Here is a 26,365-nt window from a genome sequence, read left to right on the forward strand (position 1 = left end):
TGAAGGCAGCCGCTTCACCAATTGGGTCGCCCAGGTGCTTTCTTTCTTTCTTTCTTTTTTTTTTTTTAATATTTCATTTATTTATTTGTTAGGGAGAGGGAGGGAGAGAGAGAGAGAGAGTACACAAGCAGGCAGAGAGGCTGGCAGAGGCAGAGAGAGAAGCAGGCTCCCTGCCGAGCAAGGAGCCCAGGTGGGACTCGATCTCAGGACTCTGGGATCATGACCCGAGGCGAAGGCAGTAGCTTAACCCACTGAGCCACCCAGGCGTCCCACCCAGGTGCTTTCTGAGATGTTTGTCTTTTTAACTATTTTAAGAGTCCTTTAATTTTTTTCTGTTATTGCCCTCTCACATAAAAATTTTTGATGAAGTTCAATTTATGCATTTATTCTGCTATGGATTACGCTTTTTGTGTGTTGGTTTTTTTTGTTGTTGTTGTTTTTCTTTTGATTTATTTATTTATTTATTTGACAGAGAGATAGAGAGTACAAGTAGGCGGAGAAGCAGGCTCCCTGCTTGGCTTGGAAGCTTGATCCGAGGACCCTGGGATCATGATCTTAGTGGAAGGCAGCCACTCAACCGACTGAGCCACCCAGGCACCCCTGCTTTTTGTTTACAATCTTGGAAATCTTTGCCTAACTCAAGGTCACAAATGTTTTTTTCTAGAAGACTAGAGTGTTAGTTTGTACATTTATTTTCTTTTTAAGGGTTATTTATTTATTTTAGAGAGGAAGAGTGTGTATGAGTAGGGAGAGGCGAAAGCAGACTCCCTGCTGAGTGTGGAGCCTGACATGGAGCTTGGTCCCAGGACAAGATCCTGACCTAAGCTGAAACCGAGAGTTGGGCTTCTACCTGACTGAGCCACCCAGGTGCCCCAGATTTTACATTTAGATTCCTGTCCATTTAGAGTTAATTTTTGTATGTGGTATAAAGTGAGAGTAAAAAGTCTTTTCATTTATTTATTTATTTTGCATATGGATAATCCTCTTTTCTGGTAGCATTGGTTGAAAACTCTCTCATATCCCTATTGAATTTCCCTTAGCTCCTTTGTACCAAATCGGTTGAATGAGTATGTAGGGACTGGTTTATTTATTTATTTAAAGATTTTATTTATTTATTTATTTGAGAGAGAGAGTGAGAGAAAGAGAGAGATCTCACGTGTATGAGTGCAGGGAGGGGCAGAGTGAGAGAGAGAGTCTGAAGGACACTGCACTGACACCCCTGAGATTGTGACCTGAGTTGAAATTAAGAGTCGGTCACTGAACTGACTGAGCCACCCAGATACCTGGTTTATTTATTTTTGAACTCTGTTTTGTTCCATTATGACATATCATGCTGTCATGGTTACTGTACCTATATAATAGGTCTTCTGTTACTGTTGTTTCAGACGTAGATTTTAGTGATTCATCAGTTGCATATAACATCCAGTGTCTATTACATGAAGTGCCCTCTGTAATGCCCATCACCCAGTTACCCTATCCCCCCACCCACCACCCCACCCCTCCAGCAGCCCTCATTTTGTTTTCTGTAGTTAAGAGTCTCTAATGGTTTGTCTCTCTTTTTTCTTTTTTGGTTTGTCTCTTATAGTAAGTCTTGAAATCATTTAATGTGAGGCCTCAAACTTTGCTCTTGTTTTCTAAAATTTTTAAATTATTTTGTATTTCCAAATAAGCCTTTTTGTTTTTGGTCAGTTTCTTAAAAAAAAAAGACTGCCTGGGAGTTTGGTTGGGATCATGTTAAATCTAGAAAAAAATTTAGGGAGACTTTATAGCTTGACAATAATGAGTTTTCTGATGCTTGAACATTATCTCTATTTATTAGGTCTTTTAAAATTTCAACAGTGTTTTGTAGTTTTCAGTGTATAGGTCTTGTTTATAAATTTTTCATAATCTGCTCAGTGTGATTTCTACTACTGCTCTGTATCTTAAAATTAGAGCAAGAAGTGTTACAACATGTCTTCTAAAGAAATTTCAGGGGAAAAGTAAGCTATTTGTTAAGCAAATGTCCTCAAAAGCCAGGAGAATGGATACAGAGGGAAGAAAGGTATCCGAGACATTAGGCATGGACTCAAAGACATCATTTGGTAGGGAACGAAGAACATGACTGCTTATGAGAAAACTGTTTTATTCCCACATGTCATATATTAAAATCTGAGTTACCTCTCTAGGCCTAAAGTGTGGCTGCTTTTCTCTTCTGCTTTTAATTTCCTACCATTCTCAAGTAGGCAGTTCAAGCACTGGGTAGGATTCTGTGTTTTTTAATCAGGTAGAACATTACATGGCGAGGAACTGAGGGAAGAAAACTGCTTAATTTGAGGATCTCATTTCTTTTCTCTAAAGAAGCAAATTGAGAGGCATCTGTCTGACTCAGCAGAGCATGAGACTGTTTGGGGTCTTGAGTTCAAGTAGGCATGGAGCCTACTTTAACTTTAAAAAAAAAAAGTGAGTTGATAACAGTGTAATGCATTTCCTTTTAGATACATCATTAAATTTTCTTTCTATCCCAGAGCGTGTACAACCATTAAGTTTTCTGGGTAAAAGATTATATACTAGTTAAATAAGAATAAAAACATGTACCAGATGGTGAGGAGAGGGAAGGTTCTTCTGCCTTGAACTGTATTTTTTTTTTTTAATATTTATTTATTTGACAGAGAGAGATCACAAGTAGGCAGAGCAACAGGCAGAGGTAGGGAGGGAAGCAGATTCCCTGCTGAGCAGAGAGCCCTATGTGGGGCTTCATCCCAGGACCCTGAGATCATGGCCTGAGCCGAAGGCAGAGGCTTAACCCACTGAGCCACCCAGGTCCCCTTTGAACTGTATTTTGATGTGAACACATCTTCAATTTCAGTAGTAGGTATGAAAGACCATATCTATGAATTTATTTAAAATAAAGTGGGAAATTTTCTTCTTCCTTGGAGGAAAGTAAAAGTTTTGAAACAAATAAAGAAAAGATCTTACCTTTGTTATCCAAATATAAAGTTTCAATATTGAGAATGTCGCTAATAAATAAAATTTATTCTCAATTAGACTTTAAAAGGTTAAACTTCTGGGGCACCTGGTTGCCTCAGTCAGCTGAGTTGAGTGACTGCCTTCAGCTCAGGTCATGATCCCAGGATCCTGGGATCAAGCCCTGAGTCAGGCTCCCTTCTCAGTGGGGAGCTTGCTTCTCCCTCTCCCTCTGCTTGCTGCTCTGCCTACTTATACTCTCTTTCTATCTGTCAAATAAATATAAAAAATCTTTTTAAAAAAGTTCTACTCCTAAATTATGTCAATATATAACATTTTAAAAGTTTGAATAAGTCAATTCTTGATTCTTTGATTCAGTGTTTTTCTCATTTTATTATAAGTGAGGAAATAACTCAGTTTTTGGTAAGATTTCCATGTAGTGACAGTGATTGTAAAATACATTTAACTTTTTAGAACAATTTATTTGTGTTAGGAAATAGAGTTGTTTAACTTTTGTAAATGCTTTTTTCCCCCCTCAATCTGCCTAATTATAAATGACAGTACTTCGTACTTTCAGTAAATGTTACTAGGGCAGGCTAGTAAAAGAGGAAAATAAATGAATGAATGAATGAATGAATGATTGAATAAGGAGAGGACAGTATCTGCCTTTTCTGTACCCAGCCATATGCTTAGCATTTGGGTTTCAAAAGCAATCACACTTTTTTTTTTTGAATGACAAAAAAGCAGACTATCTCTTGGTACTTACTGTACTTTCCATTTTCCCCCCTGCTCCATCTAGGAGTACAGGTGTTAAGTTTATTTGGCAGTCTTTTTTACCTTGTCATTGACACTAAGGCAGAATCTGTATTTCTCTTAAGGTGATAGTTTTTAATCCCTTTTTTCCCCTTTATGCCATGGATCTTTAGAGGAGTTCCACCTCACCAGAAAAATGTACAGAGATACATTAACTTGGTAACTAGTAAGCAGGATTTGTATTCTTTTGCCCCCATGGACTGATGGGCCCCTTATTAAGAATATCTGCTATTCAGGGGCACCTGAGTAGCACAGTTGGTTAAGTGTCCAACTCTTGGTTTCCTCTCAGGTCATGATCTTAGGGTTGTGAGATTGAGCCCCGTGTTGGGCTCTGTACTCTGCCTGGAGTAGGCTTAGGTTTCTCTCTCCCTCTCTTTCTTTCTCTAAAATAAATAAGTAAATATTTTTTTTAATAGATTTTATTTATTTATTTGACAGAGAGAGAGAGATCACAAGTAGGCAGAGAGGCAGGCAGAGAGAGATAGGAAGGGAAGCGGGCTCCCTGATGAGCAGAGAGCCTGATGCAGGGCTCGGTCTCAGGACCCTGGGATCATGACCTGAGCTGAAGGCAGAGGCTTTAACCCACTGAGCCACCCAGGCGCCCCTAAATAAGTAAATCTTAAAAAGAAGAAAAGAGGGCGCCTGGGTGGCTCAGTGGGTTAAGCCGCTGCCTTCGGCTCAGGTCATGATCTCAGGGTCCTGGGATCGAGTCCCGCATCGGCTTCTCTGCTCCGCGGGGAGCCGCCTTCCTCCTCTCTCTCTCTCTGCCTGCCTCTCTGCCTACTTGTGATCTCTCTGTGTCAAATGAATAAATAAAATCTTTAAAAAAAAAAAAAAGAAGAAAAGAATATCTGCTTTTCAGAAGTTAAAAGTATTTGAAATTGAGTGACTACACATCATTAATCTTATATCCTTTTCGGTATATATGTAAGTAAGAATTGCTGCCAAACATGTACTCTCTCAAGATTATACTAAGTTTTTGTTTCAAGTATGTCCACTATTTTGTGCTCTGTAATTTGGGAATGTACCTGTTTTGTCATGTTGATGACATTTGCTAACATTATAATTTTAAGATTATCATCTGTGTTTTATTTTTTATTTTTTTTAAAGATTTTATTTATTTACTTGAGAGAGAGACAGTGAGAGAGAGCATGAATGAGGAGAAGAAGCAGAGAGAGAAGCAGACTCCCCATGGAGCTGGGAGCCCGATGCGGGACTCGATCCCGGGACTCCAGGATCATGACCTGAGCCGAAGGCAGTCGTCCAACCAACTGAGCCACCCAGGCGTCCCTCATCTGTGTTTTATATACACATTTTATACAATATTATAATCTATTCTCTCTATATATTATTCTCTCTATATTACACAATATAATGTTTGACCTGTGTTGTTTGCCAGGCACTTTTAGAGATCAGTGATTTTTAAAAAATAGCCTGGCATATTTGGGACAGTGAAATTCAGTGTGGCTGAGGTGTAAAATGTGAAGCATCTGTGGTGAATATGTTAATGTCATCTTGTGAAGAATTATACTAAGAGTTAGAGTTAATTCTATAGGCATTGGGAAACCCCAATGACCTTTTTAAAAAATTTTTAAATATTTATTTTATCTTTAAGTTATCTCTGTACCCAACATGGGGCTTGAACCTACAACCCTGAGATCAAAAGACAGATGTCCCACTGATTGTGCCAGCCAGGTACCCTAACCGCAGTGATCTTGAAGAGTGACTTGCACTTACAAAATTTGCTTTAAATAGTTATCATACATGTAATTTAATTAGAAGATGAATGAAAAAAGCCCCTTACAATTCTATGAATATTATATCTATGTTGTATATTTTAGATATTTTGCAGGTATATATTTAACTTTTTTTTTTTTAAGATTTATTTATTTGTTTTAGAGAAAGAGAAAGAGAGCATGATGGGGAGGGGTAGAGGGAGAGAGAGAGAGAGTCTCAAGTAGACTCTGTGCCATGCACAGAGCATGATGTGGGGCTCTATCCCATGGCACCAAAATCATGACTTCAGCCAAAACCAAGAGTGGGATGCTTAACTGACTGGACCACTGAGGTGCCCCTATTTTTTCTAAACCAAGTTTGTGTAGTATATTATGAAAATCTCTCCCTGTAGTCCTTTATGTGTCCATAGCACAATTAACAAATAATCTAGGGTCCTGAAATCTTTTAAAAAGTTAGACTACATTCAACTGATAAAAGCAATCTTTTACAGGCAGGGGCTTGCTTATGTGTTCTGTGCTAATAATTGTTTCATAAAAGCCTGAAGATTAGGAACTGATGAAGCTTCTGCTCACTTCTGCTTTGATGTTGCTATTTGCTGGAAATAACATGTGCAACCTGGTGCTTGTGCGTGCATATTAGTGCTTATCTGCTCAAGACATGCATTGACATGTGTTCTTTCTGGAAGAGACTAGATAATAGTTCAGCCCTTCAGTAGAAATACACAAAAAAACAATTGTGATTGTGTATACATTTGGGGTGGCCCTCAACTTTTGGGAACTTTCTTTTTTCTTTTTTTCTTCATATTTCTTAAAACAGGCTTTAGAGGGTGGTTGGGTTCCCAGATTGTTCTCCAAAGGAATGAATGTTCTTTCATCTTTCCTTTTTGTCTTTGAGCATTAGGCTGTATATTAAAAGCCAGGGGATATAAAAAGGAAGATAGGGCTCTTACAAGCAAAACATTTGAAATCAAGTGGTGACACTACCAAGCAGACAAATGATTCTAATAAGTGAAATGGTAAGCTAGAGCCCTGAACAAAATAAAATGAGAGTAGATAAAGGTGTTTGTAAATCTGCATTGGAGGGAGGGGAATATAAAGAAAGGAGTGGGTTTGTTAAGTGTTAGTTTCTTTGGTTGATAATATTGCTAACCTAGATCTGGAAGTATTAAGTTTTCCCTTAAAATAATGTTTCTATGGAAAATGTATTTCTAAGCCTAGCTACTAAGTCTAGAATGTATCTCTACCAACTTCTCTCATCATAAATAAGATTGCCATATTTCTTCATTTTCTTGTGGTTTGATGCTGTTGAGGCAAACTTGCTCACATAAGGATGTGTTTGCTTTTTTTAGAGCACTGGTTCTTTGGAAAGGGAGTGCTATTGTGGCAGTAAGAATCTGTAGGTTGTTTGTTAAAAGGAAGTATTTTTAAGTTGGTCTGTAGTTCTTTTCTCCTTGCTGCCAAATAGTTGAGTGGTATAAAGCGTTAAGCTGATTATAATAAAAACTAGTATAATAGACAGATTATTATATGTTTATGCAATATGTAGCATACTCTAAAAGTCAAAATTATTTCCTAAACTATTTCTTTTCCTGTTTATGTAGTATCTTCCTTACACTCCCAGTCTGTTTCCAAGGATGTCCAGTTGGCAGAATGTAATTTGGCTGTTTGGGGGCCTTTAATGTTGATCTCAATGGACTTTTCCTAGCTAAATTGCATATTTTATTTATCACTTATAAAATGGGTATAAAAGTTTCCATTTATTCTTTTTACTGAGTTAGAAGAAAACTGGTTTCTGAAATATGAATGTCTTCGGTTTTGAAAAAATTCAGTAGTTTTGGAGTGCCTGGGTGGCTCAGTTGGTTAAGTGTCTGACTCTTGATGGCTCAGGTCATGACAGCGTCATGAGATCAAGTGCCCTGTTGGGCTCAGCACTGAGCATGGAGCCTGCTTAAGATTCTCTCTCTTGCTCTCCCTCTGTCCCCCCAACTCTAAAAAAAGTTCCCTAGTTTTATTTTAAGTATTCTAATGCTCCTAAAAATAAGATAGGTAGCTAAAGTTAATTAAAGAGCAACCTCATTGTTAACTAGGCTTTAAGAGGCAAATTTCTAACTGAAGAGGGCTGTGAATGAAATTTTTCAACATCGGTTTGTGTACTTAATCAGATGCTAATGAATTATGGAGACTATAGTACTTGGTCAGCAAATTTTGTACCATGTGCCTAAAAAATTTTCTGTTTATGACCAGATCCTAGAACCCTATCGATATTGTCTCTGCTGTGTAAATAGCTCTGAGTAGTGCAATATTGCTTATAGGGTTTTGGTGTTTGGGAAAAACAATGGGCAGGTTGCAGAAACTATATAGCTGAAACCAAATCAATAGTCATCTTTGTTTAGGGAGAAAACAAATAGTAGAAGCTAATTCTTAATATAAACATTAAAATCCAAAACTTAAATGTCATTTTAATATCTTAGGAGAAGGAAATTTATCTTTTCTAAATTTTAACATTTTGATAAATTAAACTTGGTTTTATATGTGGTATTATGAAATACTAGAATATTAGTGTTGAGAGGGACCTTTGATTTCCAACTCTCTCGTTTAGTAGAAGAGACCCAGAGAGATGGAAGACTTATCTAAGGCCACATACTTGTTAGTGATACCAGGGCTAGAACTTCTACCAAGTAGCTCAATCCTTTTACTTTTTTTTTTTTTTTTTTCCCTGGATCATACTACAAGGTTGTGTTCAGGGGGAACTAGATTTGAAACTTAAAACACACACACACACACAAAACTTTAGCTGAAGTCTTTACATTCCCTGCCCCTATCTATGTGACTTTTATTGGCTCTAATGTCCTATGTAACATGTATAGACTTTCATCAAACTGCATAAAAAATATAGTAATGAAAATGGAACTAGAGGGGTGTCTGGGTGGCTCAGTCGTTAAGCCTCTGGCTTCTGCTCAGGTCCTGATTGCAGAGTGCTGGGATTGAGTCCTGAATCGCGGGCTTCCTGCTTGGAGAAGCCTGATTCTCCCTCTCCCACTCCTCCTGCTTGTGTTACCTCTCACTGTCTCTGTTAAATAAATAAATGAAAGAAAATAGAAAAAGAAAATAGAACTAGAGGCAAATCACTTAGACTATTTCGTCATTTATAAAATGAAGGGACTCAGAAAATCTTGATTGTTTTTCTGTTTTTCAACATTGCATTTTTTGGGTCCCTGCTTATTTCCAAGCCCACCGACTTCACTGATAAGTAAATACTTCCCCTGTGTATTATCATGAAATGTTCTGTTTAGTTCTTCACAGAGAGTTACATTCTAATCTCAAGCTGTTTTTCCCATCTTTGTTTTTTTTAATTTGTATTTGTGATAAAATATATATAAGAAAATTTACCATTTTAAGTTTATAGTTTAGTGGTATTAAGTATATTCACATTCTTGTACAACCACAACTACTACCCATTTCTAGAACTTCTTTATCTTTACATACTCAATCTCTGGGCCCATTAAATGATAATTCCCCATTTCCTTCTCCCCCTGTTTTTGAAAGTCTGTTTAAAATTTGTTTTATCTTCTGAAATATTTTTCCAATAGAAATGTGGGCCCATTACTTAAGGGGGGATGGAATTTAAAAAAGTTTTTTGAAAGCAGAAGTGTACATATAAATGCAGTTAGGGGGAGGAGGAGGTAGGAAATCCTGAACTTAGCATTTTCCAATTTCCTTGGTGTAAATATTTCCACCTTGGCCATTTGCAAGCTTCTAGCATGATTGAAAGTGAAGTTGGGAAGACATGCACAGTAGCACATGATATAATATTTTCATTATGTACATGTGGTGGATCTCAAGAGCATATATAATAGTAAAATCATTAGGAAGTTATAATTTTTGAGTATTTGTTTTTAACAATTTGTTTACTGGTAAATTTATGTAATTTTTAGTTGTGCCTGTGTTTAACAATTGGTTTATAAACATTTTAAAATTTAGCTGATTCTGTCATCATTGATTGGAAGCACACTCTTCGGTATCTTGCTAAAATAGAAGTTACTTAAAAGCAGGAACGATTTATTATTGATACTGTTTGATGATTTTTTTTTAAAGATTTTATTTATTTATTTGACAGAGAGATCACAAGTAGATGGAGAGGCAGGCAGAGAGAGAGAGAGAGGGAAGCAGGCTCCCCGCTGAGCGAGAGCCCAATGCGGGACTTGATCCCAGAACCCCGAGATCATGACCCGAGCTGAAGGCAGCGGCTGAACCCACTGAGTCACCCAGGCGCCCCCCTGTTTGATGATTTTAATACATTGTGGACCATCAGATATTATAGGAAGCCATAGCTAAAACAGCTATCTTGAAAAGAAGATATTGTTAAATGGTCTTTGGGATTATGGTAGTTAAACTTTAAGAAGAGTTAAAATATCAAGTTAAAAAACACACATGGGGGCTGCCTGGGTGTCTCATTTGGTTGGGTGTCTTCCTTCTGTTCAGATCCTGGGATTGCGCCCCTCCTTGGGCTCCCTGCTCATCAGGGAATCTGTGTCTTCCTCTTTGTCCCTGCTTGCTTGCTCTCTCTCTCTCTCAAATAAATAAATAAATAAATAATATCTTTCAAAACACACACACAGGTTTAAGAATTTCTGTTTCATAAACAAGTTAAGAGCTCCTAGAACAGAGATTTTTTTTAAATTTCAGCATTGTTAACATACAGGTCTATATTACTTTCAGGTATAAAACAGTGACTCAGCAGTTCTGTGTATTACTCAATGATTATCAGGATGAAAGTGTATGCTTGATACCCTTCACCTGTTTCACCCATACCCCCCCACCCCGTAACAGTGTATTTGCTCACTAAATGAGTATGTTTTTTGGTTTCTCTCTCTCTCTTTTTTCCCTTTGTTCGTTTGTTTTGTTTCTTAAATTACACATATGAGTGAAGTTATATGGTATTTTTCTTTCTCTGATTGACTTATTTCACCAAGTATTATACTCTTTAGCTCTGTCCATGTTGTTGGAAATGCCAAGATTTCATTCTTTTTTCATGACCAACCAAATAATGTTCCATTCTATTTATCTATCTATTACATACTCTTTTTTTTTTTTTTTTTTAAAGATTTTATTTATTTATTTGAGAAAGAAAGCAAGCACAAGCAGGGAAGAGGGGCAGAGGGAGAGGGAAAAGCAGATTCCATGCTGAGCAGGGAGCCTGATTTGGGTCTCAATCCCAGAACCCTGAGATCATGACCTGAGCTTAATGCAGATGCTTAACTGACTGAGCCACCCAGGTACCCCATATATCACATATTCTTTATCAGTTCATTTATCAGTGGATGCTTGGACTGTTTCCATAGTTTGGCTATTATAAATAATGCTGCAATAAACATAGGGATGTGTGTATTCTCTTGAATTAGTGTTTTTGTATTCTTTGGATAAACAGTCAGTGGTGCAATTACTGGATTGTAAGGTAGTTCTATTTTTAACTTTTTGAGGAACCTCCATACCGTCTTCCACAGCAGCTACACCAGTTTGCATTCCCACCAACACAAGGCTTCCTTTTTCTCTGTATCTTCACCAGCACTTGTTTCTTGAATTTTTTGTTTTAGCCATTCTGACAAGTATGGAGTGATGTCTCATTGTGGTTTTGATTTGCATTTCCCTGATGATGAGTAATGTTGAGCATATTTTCATGCATCTGTTTGCTATCTGTATGTCTTCCTTGGAGAAATGTCTGTTCATGTCATCTGCCCATTTTTTTTTTTTTAAGATTTTATTTGAGAGAGAGCGAGAGCAAGCATGAGTGGAGGTCAGGGGGAGCGGAGGGAGAAGGAGAAGCAGATTCCTTGCTGATCAGGGAACCTGACTTGGGGCTTGATCCCAGGACGGGGACAATGACTGGAGCCAAAAGCTGACCCTTAACTCACTGAGCTACCCAGACAGATGCCCTTCTTTTGCCCATTTTTTTGAAAAAAAAATTTTTTTTTTAAAGATTTATTTATTTTAGGATGGGAGGGGCAGAGGGAGAGGGAGAGAGAGCTCACCAGACTCCTGGCTGAGTGTGGAGCCCGAGGTGGATGGCACTTGATCCCATGAGCCTGGGATCATGACCTGAGCTGAAGGCAGAGGCTTTAACCCACTGAGCCACCCAGGTGCCCCTTTTTAAAATTTTTTAATTAAAAAATTAAAAAAAAATTTTATTTATTTTTAAGCAGGCAGAGAGCCAGGCAGAGAGAGAGAGAGAGAAAGGGAAGCAGGCTCCCTGCTGAGCAGAGAGCCCGATTCAGGGCTGGATCCCAGGACCCATGACCTGAGCCGAAGGCAGAGGCTTTAACCCACTGGGCCACCCAGGCGCCCCTAAAAATTTTTTTTAAGTAGGCTCCACACCCAATTTGGGATTGAATTTAAGACCCTTGAGATCAAGAGTTGTGTGCCCTACTGACTGAGCCAGCCAGGTGCCCCAGGAATTTTCTTTTATATATATACATGTATGTATATGGTAATTATTTAAAAAAATTTTTTTTTTTAAGATTTTATTTATTTGAGAGAGAGAGCAATCACGAGCAGGGGCTAAAAGTAGAGGGAGAAGCAGGCTCCCCACTGAGCAGGGAGCCCAATGTGGGACTCCATCCCAGGACCCTGGGACCATGACCTGAGCCGAAGGCAGAGGCTTTAACCCACTGAGCCACCCAGGCACCCCCTGAAAAACATTTTTTAAAAAAGATTTTATTTATTTATTTTATTTTGGGTAGGGGCAGAGGAAGAGGGAGAGAATTTATGCTGACTTTGGAGTCCCACTCAGGGCTGGATTCCATGACACTCAGTTCATGACCTGGGCTGAAACCAAGAGTTGAACACTGAACTGACTCAGCCACCCAGGTGCCCTTTTCTGAAAGACATTTTAAGTACCATTTGTTTCGTTTTGAGGTGCTGTTTTAAATTAAGAGCTAATATATTTTTCTGGTTTATGGCAACTCTGCTGTTAGAGATGCAAATCAGTTTCAGATTCTTAGAAAAAAATTTAAAATAATAACTGTCTCTTTTTCTTCTTTTTCTGTCCCAAAAGTTTTTGGTTATAAAGATAGAATTTTGGTAATCATAGAGTATTCTATTCTCTGTTTGGGGTTTACTGCACATCAAGGTCCCAGGCTGGGACCCAGGTTCAGTAAACTGGGATAATTTAGATTGCTACTCTTATACTGTATGTAGCTTTCCTTGTATAATTCCTGTCTCTTTAAGGTCTGTAATGTTGGTCTATGTGACAAATACTTGTAGTTCACTGTTTAATGGAGTTGCAGATAATGGTAAAATTGCAGGTATCCCTGAAAACAAATTTGTTTTGTGTTTTAGCTGGACATTTCGTACCAAAGGTAGAAAAACGCTGCCTCAGTGATGAGTGTGTCAACCCTGGGAATTTTGGAAACCATTGTTAGTTCTTGTATTAATATGTGACAGTAGTTGCTTGGTGTCTTAATTTTGGTTCTAAAAATAAGAGAGATGCATAGAGAAACATTTTCAACATTTAAATGCATTTTCAAAATGTTAACTAGTTTTTAAATTTTTAATAGCGCACAGGTATTATAGATGATGGAGGTTTTATGTACTTTTCTATTTCCATATTTACCAAATTAGTGTATTTCTCATTATTGAAATAATAAAAAAAAAAAAAAAAAAGAGGAAAAAAGAAGAATAGTTAACAGTATCATGTTTATTAATATGTCTTTTGGTTCACAAAAAAATTATTTGTGCTGATCTTTAGTTCCAGAAAGCTGACTCTGATCTGGATTACATTCAATACAGGCTGGAATATGAAATCAAGACTGATCATCCTGTTACAGCAGGCAAGGTAATCTGCAAAAGAAATCTATTTTTAACAGATAATTTTATTAAAAGATTTTCTGATAGCATTTTTTAAAAGATTTATTTATTTATTTATTTATTTGACAGAGAGAGAGAGAGAGATCACAAGTAGGCAGAGAGGCAGGCAGAGAGAGAGGAAGGGAAGCAGGCTCCCTGCTGAGCAGAGAGCCCGATGTGGGACTCGATCCCAGGACCCTGAGATCATGACCTGAGCCGAAGGCAGCGGCTTAACCCACTGAGCCACCCAGGTGCCCCTCTGATAGCATTTTTAATAGTAATATATTATAAGTTAAATTATTAAGTACTAAATATACAGAATCTTAAAATATTTTCATGTTTAGAAGGTTGGTCACAGTATACTCGAGATTATACCTGCAGTCAAGGAAATGTGTGGCTACTCTTTTTTTTAATGCTTAATCATCAAGAATTATTGAATTCAGAGGTATAAACCACTATGGAAGCCTCTGAAATCTGAGAGAGAATATAGATACCTGTAGAGTGGTTGTTAAATAAGAAGGGAGAAACTATGATAGTTATGATATTTTCTGAGGAAGACAATGATACACTATAAATTTGTTACATGAACTGTGATTTTTGCATAAAATTATATACTTAGTTATTCTAACTTTAGATTGATTGAAATATTAACTCCCATTTATGTTCCATAAAATTATAACTACATGTACACATGCCCATGGAGATAAAAGCAATTTTTTCAAAGATATTTTTATTTATTTGAGAGAGAGAACTGGGGGGAAGGGCAGAGAGAGAGAGAGGGAGAGGACAGAGAACCTTAAGCAGAATCTCTGCTTAGCATGGAGCCCAACACGGGGCTTGATCCCATCACCCCAAGATCATGACTTGTGCCAAAATCAAGAGTTGGACGTTTAATTGACTGAGCCACTCAGGCACCCCAACAATTTTGTTTAAAGCAAACAGTTTTTAAGCATTGTCATTAATAGTAATTGACTACATAGAGCATTAATGTTAAATCTTTGACAGCAGATAAATATCATATAGTTTTAAGAAAATTTTTTTGTACTTAAGAATTATTTTGGATTTGGTAGAAGTACAAATTAAAATAATGTGCCGTCCCACCCCCACACCCCTGTAACGACATTGTCTTTTTTTTTTTTTTTTAATTAACATATAATGTATTATTAGCCCTGGGGTACAGGTCTGTGAATTGTCAGGCTTACACACTTCACAGCACTCACCTTAGCACATACCCTCCCCAATGTCCATAACCCAACCACCCTCTCCATATCCCCTTCTTCCCTGGCAATTCTCAGTGTGTTTTGTGAGATTAAGAGTCTCCATCCCATCTTGTTTCATTTTTTCCTTCCCTACCTCCCAAACCCCCCACCTTGCTGGGGAGATCATATCAGGGAGATCATATGATAAGTGTCTTTCTCTGATTGACTTATTTCGCTCAGCATAATACCCTCTAGGTCCATCCATGTCTGGGTCCATCCACGTCATTGCAATGGCAAGATTTCATTTCTTTTGAATGACATTGTCTTTTAATTGAAGTATAGTTGATACACAATGTTACCATAGTTTCAGGTATACAGTATAGTGATTGGACAACTCTATACATTATGCTATTTTCACCATAACTGTAGCTTTACCATATCTCACCATATAACACTATAACAATACCATGTCAATACCATTGACTATATTTGCTATGCTGTACATTTCATCCCATGATTTTTTCATTCTGTAACTAGAAGCCTGTACCACGTACTCCCATTGTCCGTTTTGCTTATCCCCTCATCCCCCTCTCCTGGGCAGCTACCAGTTTGTTCTCATTCTGTTTCTGCTTTGTTTGTTCATTTGGGGTTTTTTGTTTATTTGTTTGTTTTTTAGATTCTACATATAAGCAAAATCATATGGTATTTATTTTTCTATGTCTGACTTATTTCATTTAGCATAATACCCTCCAGGTCCAGCCATGTTGTTCCAAATGACAAGATCTCATTCTTTTTTATGGTTAACTGATATTACATTGTACATATATACCACATTTTCTTTATCTATTCATCTATCAGTGGGCACTTAGGTTGCTTCTACATCTTGACTGTTGTAAGTAATGCTATAATAAACATAGGTGTGCATACATCTTTTCACTAAGAGTGTTTTTGTTTTCTTGTGTGTCTATTTATTTTCTTTGGGTAAATACCCAGTAGTAGTGGAATTACTGGATCATATGGTAATTCTATTTTCAATTTTTTGAGGAACTTCCATGCTGTTTTCCACAGTGGTTGCACCAATTTGCATTTCTACCAGCAGTGCATGAAGGTTCCTTTTTCTCTACTTCCACATAAACACTTGTTATTTCTTGTCTTTCTTTTCTTTTTAAGGTTTTATTTATTTATTGAGAGAGAGTGAGCACAAGTGGGGTTGGCAGCAGAGGGAGAGGGTGAAGCAGACTCTCCTGCTAATCAGGGAACCTGGCCTGAGGCTTGATTCCAGGACTCTGGGATCATGACCTGAGTTGAAGCCAGATGCTTAACTGACTGAGCCCCCCGGGTCCCCCTCTTGTCCTTTTGATTCTAGCCAATTTGACAGATAAAAGGTGTTGTCTTGCTGCAGTTTTGATTTGCATGTCTCTGATGATTAGTGATACTGAGCATCTTTTCATGTGTCTGTTGGCTGTTTGTGTGTCAGTCTCACAACCCATGAGATCATGACCTGAGCTGAAATCATGAGTAGGATGCTTAACCCACTGAGCCACCCAGGTGCCCCTGGAATTGTTTTCTTATTTCTCTTTCTGCTATTTCATTATTAGTATATAGAAATGTAATAGATTTCTCTTTATTAATTTTGTGTCCTTTAACTTTGTTGAATTAACCTATTCCAGTAGTTTCTTGGAATGTATAGTATGTCATTTGCAAATAATGGCAGTTTTACTTCTTCCAGTTTGGATGCCTTTTATTTCTTTTTGTTGTCTGATTGCTGTGGTTAGGACTTCCAGTACTATGTTGACTAAAAGTGGCAAGATTGGATGAACATCCTTGTCTTGTTTCTGAGCTTAGAGGAAAAGCTCTCAGTTTTTAGCTCTTAGATGTTAGCTGTCGGTTTGTCATATATGGTCTTTATTATATTGAGCTATGTTCTCTTTAAACTCTTGAAACTAAAAACTGTTGAGAGTTTTTATGAATGGATGGTGAATTTTGTAATATGCTTTTTCTGTAACATTGAGATAGGATTTTTTTCCTTTCCCTATTTAGTTAATTTGATACATGACATTGATTCATTTGCAATTATTGAACCATCCTTGCATCCTTGGAATAAATACTATTTGGTGAATAATCCTTTTAATATAGTTTTGAATGTGGTTTTTGATACATTGTTGAGGATTTTTCCATCTATGTTCTTCAGGGATATTGCCCTGTAGTGGGGTTTTTTTTTTTTTTTTTTTGGTTTTGGTATCAAGGTAGATTTTGCCTTGTGGAATATATTTAGAAGTTTTCCTTCTTCTTCTGTTTTTTTGGAATAGTTTGAGGAGAATAGGTATTAACTCTTTAAATATTTGGTAGCATTCACCTGTGAATCCATCTGGTCCTGGACTTTGTTTGGTGGGAGTTTTAAATTTATTTTTAAGATTTATTTATTTATTAGAGAAAGAAAATGAGAGCAGGAGAGGGAGAGAGTCTTTCTTTTTTTAAAAATTTTATTTATTTGAGAGAGAGAAAGAGAGAACGAGTGCAGGGGGAGGGACAGAGGGAGAGAAAGAATCTCAAGCAGAGTCCTCACTGCTGAGTATGGAGCCTGACATGCAGCTGGATCCCATGACCCCAGTACCATGACCTGAGCTGAAATTGAGTTGGATTCTCAACCGAATGAGCCACCCAGCTGCTCCACGGATGAGAGAGTCTTAAGCAGATTCCATTCTGAGCATGGAGCTTGGCACAGGGCTCCATGTAATGACCCTGAGATCATGACCTAAGAGTTGGACATCTAATCAACTACACCAACCCAGGCGCCCCAGTGAGAATTTTTTGATTATGATTCAATTTCATTGCTAGTAGTCAGTCTGTTCAACTTTTCTATTTCTTCTTGATTCAGTTTTGGAAGAGTAGAAAATCCTAGAAATTTATCCATTTCTTCTGGGTTGTCCAATTTTTTAGTATATAATTTTTCATAGTAGTCTTAAAATAACATTTTACATAAAATTGGGAAATCATTGTGAATGTTCAGATTTTACTGTTAGATTCTAATCGTAGAGTTCTGTGGGAGGATAGTTTGAACTGTTTTAGCTCCTTAAGTGTGTTGACTTTTTCTTTGTCTTTTCCTCTTTTTTTCTTTGAAGATCAACCAACCAGTTTGGTCCAGTGATATTGCCTAATGACTGTCCACAGGACTCATCTGAGTCAATATATTTCAGGTACTAAGTAGGAAACATTTCATATGGTGCTTCCACTTTTCCTCCACCTTCTATCCCTCATCTTTGTTCTACTTTCAGTTATTCTTCTCTTATACAAATTTCCTTTAAAAAAAAAAACTGCTTTATTGAGCTATAATTTACATACCATGAAATTCATCCTTTAAAAATGTATAGTTCTATGGTTTTTAGATTCACAGAGTTGTGCAGCCATGACCACCATCTACTTTCTGTCTTTACAGTCTCTATAGATTTGCTGTCTGAACATGCCATATAAATGGAATCACAATATGTGGCCCTTGAAAAAAGAAAGATTTTATTTATTTATTTGTTAGTTAGAGCAAGTGAGTGAGTGAGCACACAAGCAGGGAGAGCAGCAGGCAGAGGGAGAAGTAGACTCCTGGCCGAGAAAGGAGCCCGATGCAGGACTTGATCCCAGGGCTTTGGGATCATGACCTGAGCTGAAGGCATGTTTAACCAATTGAGCCATCTAGGCATCCCTATTCCCTATGTGTGGCTTTTTATGTCTTGCTTTTTTCACTAGAATGTTTTAAAGGTTCATCCATGCTCTAGCATGAATCAGTACTTCATTCCTTTTTTTTTTTTTTTTTTGGTAAGTAGACTCCTGCCCAAGGTGGAGCCCACTGTGGGACCTGAATTCAAGACCCTAAGTCAGGACCTGAGCTGAAATCAAGAGTCAAGACACTTAATGGACTGAGCCACCCCACTTCATTCCTTTTTATAGCTGAATAATATTGTATGGCTATGCCATATTTTCTTATTCATCAGTTAATAGTTTGGTTGTTTCTCCTTTTGTCTATTTTGATAATGCTACTATAAACATTCATGTACAAGTTTTTGTGTAGACATTTCCTTTTGTTTCCTGGTTTTATACCCAAGAGTAGAATTGCTGGCCATATAGTAACTCTGTGCTTAATATTTTGAGGAACTGCCTAATTGCTTTCCAAAGCAGTTGTAGTATTTTACATTCTTAGTTTGTTTTTCCATTGTAAAATATATGTGACATGAAATGTATAATTTTAACCATTTTTGAGTACACAGTTCAGTTATATTAATTACAGTCACATTGTTATGGAACCATCATGACCATCTCCAGAACTTTTTCATCTTTCCAAACTGAAATTCTGCCCCCATTAAACAATAACCCTCCATTCCCCACTCCCTTCAATCCCTGGCAACCATCATTCTACTCTCTTCTGTAGTAACTTGACTACTCTAGGTACTTTATCTAAGTGGAGTCATATATCTGTCTTTTTGTGGCTGGGTTATTTCATTTAATGTAATGTCCTCAATGTTCATCCATGGTGTAGCATGTATCATAATTTCCCTCCTTTTTAAGGCTGAATAATATTCCATCATATCTATCTATCTATTGATGTCTCATTCTTAAAATCCATTTGCCTGTCAGTGAACGGTTGGGTTGCTTCCATCTTCTGGGTATTGTGTTTTTGCATACTGGGTATATGTATGTTTATCTTTTTGAGTCCTTGTTTTCAGTTCTTCAATATATATATACCTAGAGGTGGAATTGCTAGATCATATGGTAATTCTCTGTCAAGTTTTGAAGAACTTTAACTTCAAACACTTAAAATATTTATCCAGTAACTCCCTTTATTGTGTGTGACATTTAGGAAGAAAACCATGATCTTAGTGTTTGTAGATTTCACTGACATAGTTCTAATGATTTTATATAAATATAAAATATATATATAAACACCAAGGAACAGGAAAATAAACAACCACTTCTACTAACTTCTAATAGCTCTACATGATGATAGTGGCAATAAATGCTCAGTGAACATTGCTGTGTACTAACCACTATGATGTGTCTGTGTGTGCATATTCATATTCACATACATACATATAATTTTGTTTAGCTGCTTATCTTTATTATACTGTGATTTTGAATCTGTCAGTAGTTCTGCATAAAAGTCAACAATTTTACATAGAATCAGATATAAAGATACAGTAAATTACAAGCTTCTGTTACTGTGTTTTTCACTTGTAGAAAGATAATTTTATTTGCTTTTCTGAGCATTTTTCCTGTAGGTCTTTTAAATTTATAATACAATTAATGGCATGTTTCCTTTTATTTCTTTTAAAAGACTTAACTGTGTTGAGCTTTTTTTTTTTTTTTTTTTTTTTTGAGAGAAGACAGTGAGAGAGAGCATGAGAGGCAAGAAGGTCAGAGGGAGAAGCAGACTCCCCATGGAGCTGGGAGCCCGATGTGGGACTCGATCCCGGGACTCCGGGACCGTGACCTGAGCCGAAGGCCGTTGCTTAACCAACTGAGCCACCCAGGCGCCCATGTGTTGAGCTTTTTGCTCACGTATTGGTTTTTCTTTTCTTTATTTCATCGTATTTTTTAAGATTTTATTTATTATTTTTATTTTTTTCTGTTGCTCTTTGCAATCATGAATTTTGCTCTGTTTAAAAAATTTTTATTTTTTCAGTGTTCCAGATTCATTGTTTATGCACCACACCCAGTGTTCCATGCAATATGTTACCTTAATACCTACCACCAGGCTCACCCATCCCCCTACCCCACCTCCTCTCCCAAATCCTCAGTTTGATTCTCAGAGTCCACAGTCTTTCATGGTTCATCTGCCCCTCCAATTTCCCCCAATTCACTTTTCCTTTCCTTCTAATGTCTTCCATGTTATTCCTTATTCTCCACAAGTGAGTGAAACCATATGATAATTGATTTTTTCTGTCTGACTTATTTCACTCAGCACAATCTCCTCCAGTCAGGGCCATATGTACCCCAGTGTTCATAGCAGCAATGTCCACAATTGCCAAACTGTGGAAAAAGCCAAGATGCCCTTCTACAGAAGAATGGATAAAGATTTTATTTATTTGACAGAGAGAGAGAGCAAGCACAAGCAAGTGGGGGGCAGAGGGAGAGGGAGAAGCAGGCTCCCCATACACAGTAGGGAGCCCAATGTGGGGCTCGATCCCAGGACTCCGGAATCATGACCTGAAGGCAGACCCTTAGCCAACTGAGCCACCCAGGTGCCCCATATTGGTTTTTTCTTTTCCTTCATCATTAGCACTATCATTACCAAAGCACATCTTGTATGTTCTTATGACCTGTTATAAATGATCATCCAGTTACAATTAAAAAACCCTAAAGGAATTGAAGTGTTATAGGCACAAAATTAAATAAAGTGCAGGTAGTTTACAAACACTGATGGAAGGACACTGTGGCTCCCAAGCAGCCAATCACTCAGACAAAACACGCTATGTGCACAAAACTTTTTTCTTCTGTGTTAAGATGCTCAGTTGTAAAATCTAGTTACCCTGAATTCATCATTGCCATATCAAGTTTATTAGATCCAGTTAATGTCACAACAATATGTTGTATAGTAATTGCCTAATTACCCTATCCTAACTCTTAGCTCTATGGCTGTTTATTCCTTATGCCTTGTTCACCAATCCTTGCTTTTCCTAGCTTGGTGGATCCTGAAGGATTAGTATACTGGCTACATTTTTTTCTCTATGAATTTTAGTTCTTGTCACTTTTTTTTTCCCCTATGAATTTGTGTTTGGCAATTCATCATTCTTCTGATTTATATGTATAGGTCTCTGGGAAATTCACAACTGAGCCTCATTCTAGTTACCTACAAGATCATTTATATTTGCATAATCTACTATTACCTCACAGCTGATCTCCTCTACCTTCATACCAATTTTCCTCCCAAATTTAAACTTTTATTTTTGTCAAATTAATTTTTGCAAATAATTTGAAAAGTCACAGAAGTATAAAGCACATAATGAATCAATAATTCCTTGTTTCATACTTTACCACCCTCAGTTAGGTCACCACCTTATTTCAGCATTTTCTTGTATTTACCTTCATATTTCTAAAGAGTACGCTTGTGTTGGGGCACCTGGGTGGGTCAGTTGGTTAAGTGACTGCCCTTTGGCTCAGGCCATGATCTTGGGGTCCTGGGGTTGAGTCCTGCATCAGACTCCCTGCTCAGTGGAGGGCCTGCTTCTTCCTCTTCCACTCCCCCTACTTGTGCTGGCTTGCTCTGTGTGTCAAATTAAAAAAAAAAGAAAAAATTGTATGCTTGTGTTGCTATTCCCCTCCCCCCCATCTGAAATTGATTTCCTGGATACTGGCTATTCTGGTTCAAATCTGAGATCTGCATTGTGACTTATGCAAATCAATTAACCCCTGTACTTAGTTTCCTTGTCTGTAAAATGGGGATAATACTATCTGCTTATAGATTGAAAGAGGATAAAATTAGTAATACATGTAATATATTTAGAACAGTTTGGTCCAGAGTATGCACTATATTTTAGCTGTTGTTAAAATAATTTCTTGCTATCAAAGATAAAGATTAAATACTTTACTGCCCATACTTCCCTCCAACTTCACAATTTCTTGCTATATCCATATTCAGTGTTTATATTATAATGACTTAGTCCATTTGGGTTGCTGTAACAAAATATCACAGATTAGCTACCTTATAAGCAAACAAAGTTAGTTTCACAGTTCTGGAGGTCAGAAGTCTGTGATCGGGGTGCCAGCATAGATAGGTTGGGCCCCTCTTCTGGGTCACAGACTTTCGGTTGTATTCTATAGCAGAAGATCTCTTCCATCAGAGTGCTAATCTCATTTATGGTAGCTCTGCCCTCATGATGTAATCGCCTCCCAAACAACTCACCTCCTAATTACAAGAGATTCGGTTTCAACAAATGAATTTTATTTATTTATTTGATCACAAGCAGGGGTAGTGGCAGGCAGAGGGAGAGGGAGAAGCAGGCTCCCCACAGAGCAGGTGGAGACAGATGTGGGGCTTGATCCCCGGATCCTGGGATCATGACCTGAGCCAAAGGCAGTCAGTTAACCATCTGAGCCACCCAGGTGCCCCTCAAAAAATGATTTTGATAGGCATTTGGCTGGCTCAGTCAGAAGAGCATATGACTCTTGATCTTGAGATAATGAGTTCAAGCCCCATGTTGGGTATAGAGATTACTAAAAAAATAAACAAACTTCAAAGAAATTAAAAAAAAAAAATGACTTTTGGAGAGACTCATTCAGACCACAGCAGTTATTACTCTGCAAATATTGCTTCTATCAGTCATGTAATATACTATGTTTGCTTTTCCTTTTTTATACAGTTTGTTTTTCTGGAGCTAATAATTGTTTCTTTTTTCCATCCAGTTTGCTAAGCTTTTCTATGCATGTATCATTATTTCATTTGGCCTTTTTAAAAAAGGACTTATTTATTTATTCAAGAAAGAGTGTGTTCAAGCCCAGGGAGGGACAGGGAGAGCGGGGGAGAATCTCAAGCAGATTCCTGGCTGAGCACAGAGCCCAGTGTAGGACTTGATCTCAGGACCCAGATTATCATGACTTGAGCCAACATCGAGTCAGACGCTTAACTGACTGAGCCATGTAAGCACCCCAACCCCAGACTTCTCTAAAAGAACTGTAAAACTCTTGTCAACATTACCCGACATATCACATGATCCCTGAGTTTAATTTTCTTCCACATCTTTCCCAGTGGTATCTGTGCTCTTGCTTATAGACCGCCTGTGTGGGTGTGTTTCTGGGATTTCTTAACCATCATTTCAGTAATTCTCTTTGTTTTACTTCTGGTTTGGATCAAATGTCGTCTTCTTTCTTGGTTCATTTCCTTGATCAGATGAAGCATATCCTTTAGAGTTTCCTGAGGAAGAGTACTCCAAAGGCTAACTTTTTGAGATAATGACTATTTGGAAATTTCTTTATTTAACCTTTATTTAATCTTTTAGTTGATGGATGGTTGGTTGAGTATGGAATTCCAGATGAGATTATTTTCTCTTAACTTTAACATCACTGTTTTATGTGTATGTGTGTGTTTTAGCTTTCAGTGTTCTGTTGAAAAGTTGATGCTGTTCTAATTGTGTCTTCCTCCTTATTTTATCACCCCCCCCCCTTCCTGAACCCATCTCTCTTAGAACTTTCAGAATATTTTATGGTCATTTAATGGTTATGGAATAGATATTCTCATGCATTTGAAATTTTATAACTTTATTTACCTTTTGTATTCATAAGAAATGAATATTCAGAGGAAAACCTCTTTTATGTTTTTATCTCAGTGAGATATTGAACTTCTTGGATCTATCCTCCATTTTTCTTATCTTTTCTTTCCTGTTTTCATTTTGACTGTATTTCTCAGTTTTTCTACTGTATTTCTTTCATCCAATACAATGTGTAGCATCTAGAAACATGATGGGAAGTATAGCTCTGAAGGTGAGAAGACAGGTCTCAATATCATTGGGGTATACACTGAGTAGTAGGCATCTAATATACACATTCCTTTATATACTGCATGCTATATTTGTTGTCATTTGTTATTCCTTTGCTCATATCAGATATACCACTAAGATCTTTTAAAATGTTTTCATGGGGTCTCTCTTTTGTCCCTGTCCTACTTCTATTGCTCATGCTAGGTCTTGATCATCCCTTGCAGAACTATCTAGGAGTTAGATTTTCTCTTCTTTTTCCCTTCCTGTGGGAATCATTTTTATTTACTATTTCCATCATCAGAAACTTAAAAATCTCCAAAGAAACAGGGAAAAGAGGACCATAAATGAAGTCTCTGCCACAGCCATGAGATAGGGCCCCTGAAGGATATAATCTGTAGAGTAGGAAGCTAACCAAGATAGTATAGTTTTATAGAAATCAAGAGTTCACTTTAAGAAGATAGGAACATGAAGGAAATAAGAGAGGCATAAGGAAGGGCATCAGAATTATATGCTATTTGGCAATCCTACCTTTTGATTGTTTACACTAATTTGACAAAAGATACTAGTCTATGTAGTGTTAAATTAGGGAAGTGTATTTATATGACCCAGTAGGCTGGTGGAAATGGAGTGAGAAGAATAAAACTGATTTCGAAGCAACAACAGAGTCAAAAGAAGGACTTAATTTCCTTCCAGCATGGGGAACATCTATTCATATTTGAAGTCTGTACACAGGGAGATATTGAGGGGTACCTGGGTGGCTCAGTTGGAGGAGCATGTGAATCTTGATCTCAGGGTTGTGAGTTCAAGCCCCAGATTGGATGTAGAAATTACTAAAAAAAATATATAAAAACTTCAAAGGAAAACAAAAAGCAAAGGGAGATATTGAAAAGGTCATAGAAATATAGGAAATTGAAGGATCTGCAGGATTTGGGGATGAAACAACAATAATAGTGGTAGTACTACAGGCAGAGCAGGGATCAGAATGTCTATAGGTGTTTTTCTTTTAGAGAGGAAAACACAGAAAGATGGAGTTTGTACTAGCTGTTTTCTGTTCTCTTGGTATAGTAGATGGTGAGGTCTTGTGTCAAGAAAGGGTGCATGGGAATTGGAGGGAGTCGAGAATGTTTGGAATAGTATATATATATTTTAAAGATTTGACAGACAGAGATCACAAGCAGGCAGAAAAACAGGTAGAGCAAGAGGAGGAGGCAGGCTCCCCGCCGAGCAGAGAGCTCGACGCAGGGCGCGATCCCAGGACCCTGGGATCATGACCCGAGCTGAAGGCAGAGGCTTTAACCCACTGAGCCACCCAGGCACCCTGTTTGGAATAGTATTATAGGGTTTGCTAAGGAACTATCTAGGAATGTAAATTACCAAGTGGTGGAAAGGACCCTTTACAAATGTCTATTATGGAATAGTTTTTATTTATGCTCTAAAATGAATTTGAAAAACCAATGTAACTTGTAAAGTTGCTTGAATTGGCATGAATTTTGTACAGTGAGGTCAATTAGTTGGTACTTCTACATACATTAGCCCCATAACAGTATGTTTAAGAATTTTATAAGTAGTTTTAAATTGTCTTATTCTTTAAGAACAAATCAAAATATTTCCTTTACTCACCTTCTGAGTATTTAGAATTGTATTGTTAAAATACTGTGTAACTATTGTGAAATATGTATCAAATGTTATGTCTTTTATGTGACTTTTTATTTCTAATGTGACCTTATTTGCTTATTTTAATATTTCTATTTTGTGTGCATGTGTGGGTTATTTCTGTACCTAAGCTTTAATTTCCTTGAGAATAGGATCTAGGTCTTATAATTCTTTTTTCCCCTCCTCCCATCCTCTGTTACAGAGTTCCATAATTAAATACAATGTTCAGGCGCGCCTGGGTGGCTCAGTGGGTTAAGCCTCTGCCTTCAGCTCAGATCAAGGTCCCAGGGTCCTGGGATCGAGCCCCACATCGGGCTCTCCACTCAGCGGGAAGCCTGTTTCTCTTCCCCTCTCTCTCTGCCTGCCTCTCTGCCTACTTGTGATCTCTGTCTGTTAAACAAATAAATAAAATCTTAAAAAAAAAATACAATGTTCAGTTAAATGAATGGTAGAATTAAATGGATGGTGTTGTATTTATTTTAATTCTTAAAAGAAGCTTAATTTTTCCTTTTCACTATTTAATATATATAATATTTTTTTTCCTGATATAGAAAAATCCAGTTACACTCTTAAAGGAATTGTCAGCAATAAAGTCTCGATATCAAACTTTGCATGCACGCTTTAAATCAATTACTACAGAGCAGAAAGAGACTAAGAACCGCATTTGTGCTACTGTCAATAAGACTGTGACCATGATACAAGAGCTACAAAAGCAAACAGA

General features: G+C 37.4%; 1 protein-coding gene and 1 long non-coding RNA gene across 7 annotated transcripts in view; both read left to right on the forward strand.

Moving 5' to 3' along the window:
- LOC116578297 lies at nucleotides 1-26,306 on the forward strand. Its single transcript, XR_004280806.1, has 5 exons — nucleotides 1-34; nucleotides 12,230-12,356; nucleotides 13,237-13,323; nucleotides 17,656-17,730; nucleotides 26,196-26,306. It is a non-coding gene; the product is annotated as an uncharacterized LOC116578297 (long non-coding RNA).
- TRIM37 (tripartite motif containing 37) overlaps nucleotides 1-26,365 on the forward strand; it is a 180,276-nt gene that overhangs the window by 6,127 nt on the left and 147,784 nt on the right. The gene's annotated exons all lie outside the window — the stretch shown is intronic.

Source organism: Mustela erminea, chromosome 18 (assembly GCF_009829155.1).
Source record: "Mustela erminea isolate mMusErm1 chromosome 18, mMusErm1.Pri, whole genome shotgun sequence".
Classification (NCBI taxonomy): Eukaryota; Metazoa; Chordata; class Mammalia; order Carnivora; family Mustelidae; genus Mustela; species Mustela erminea.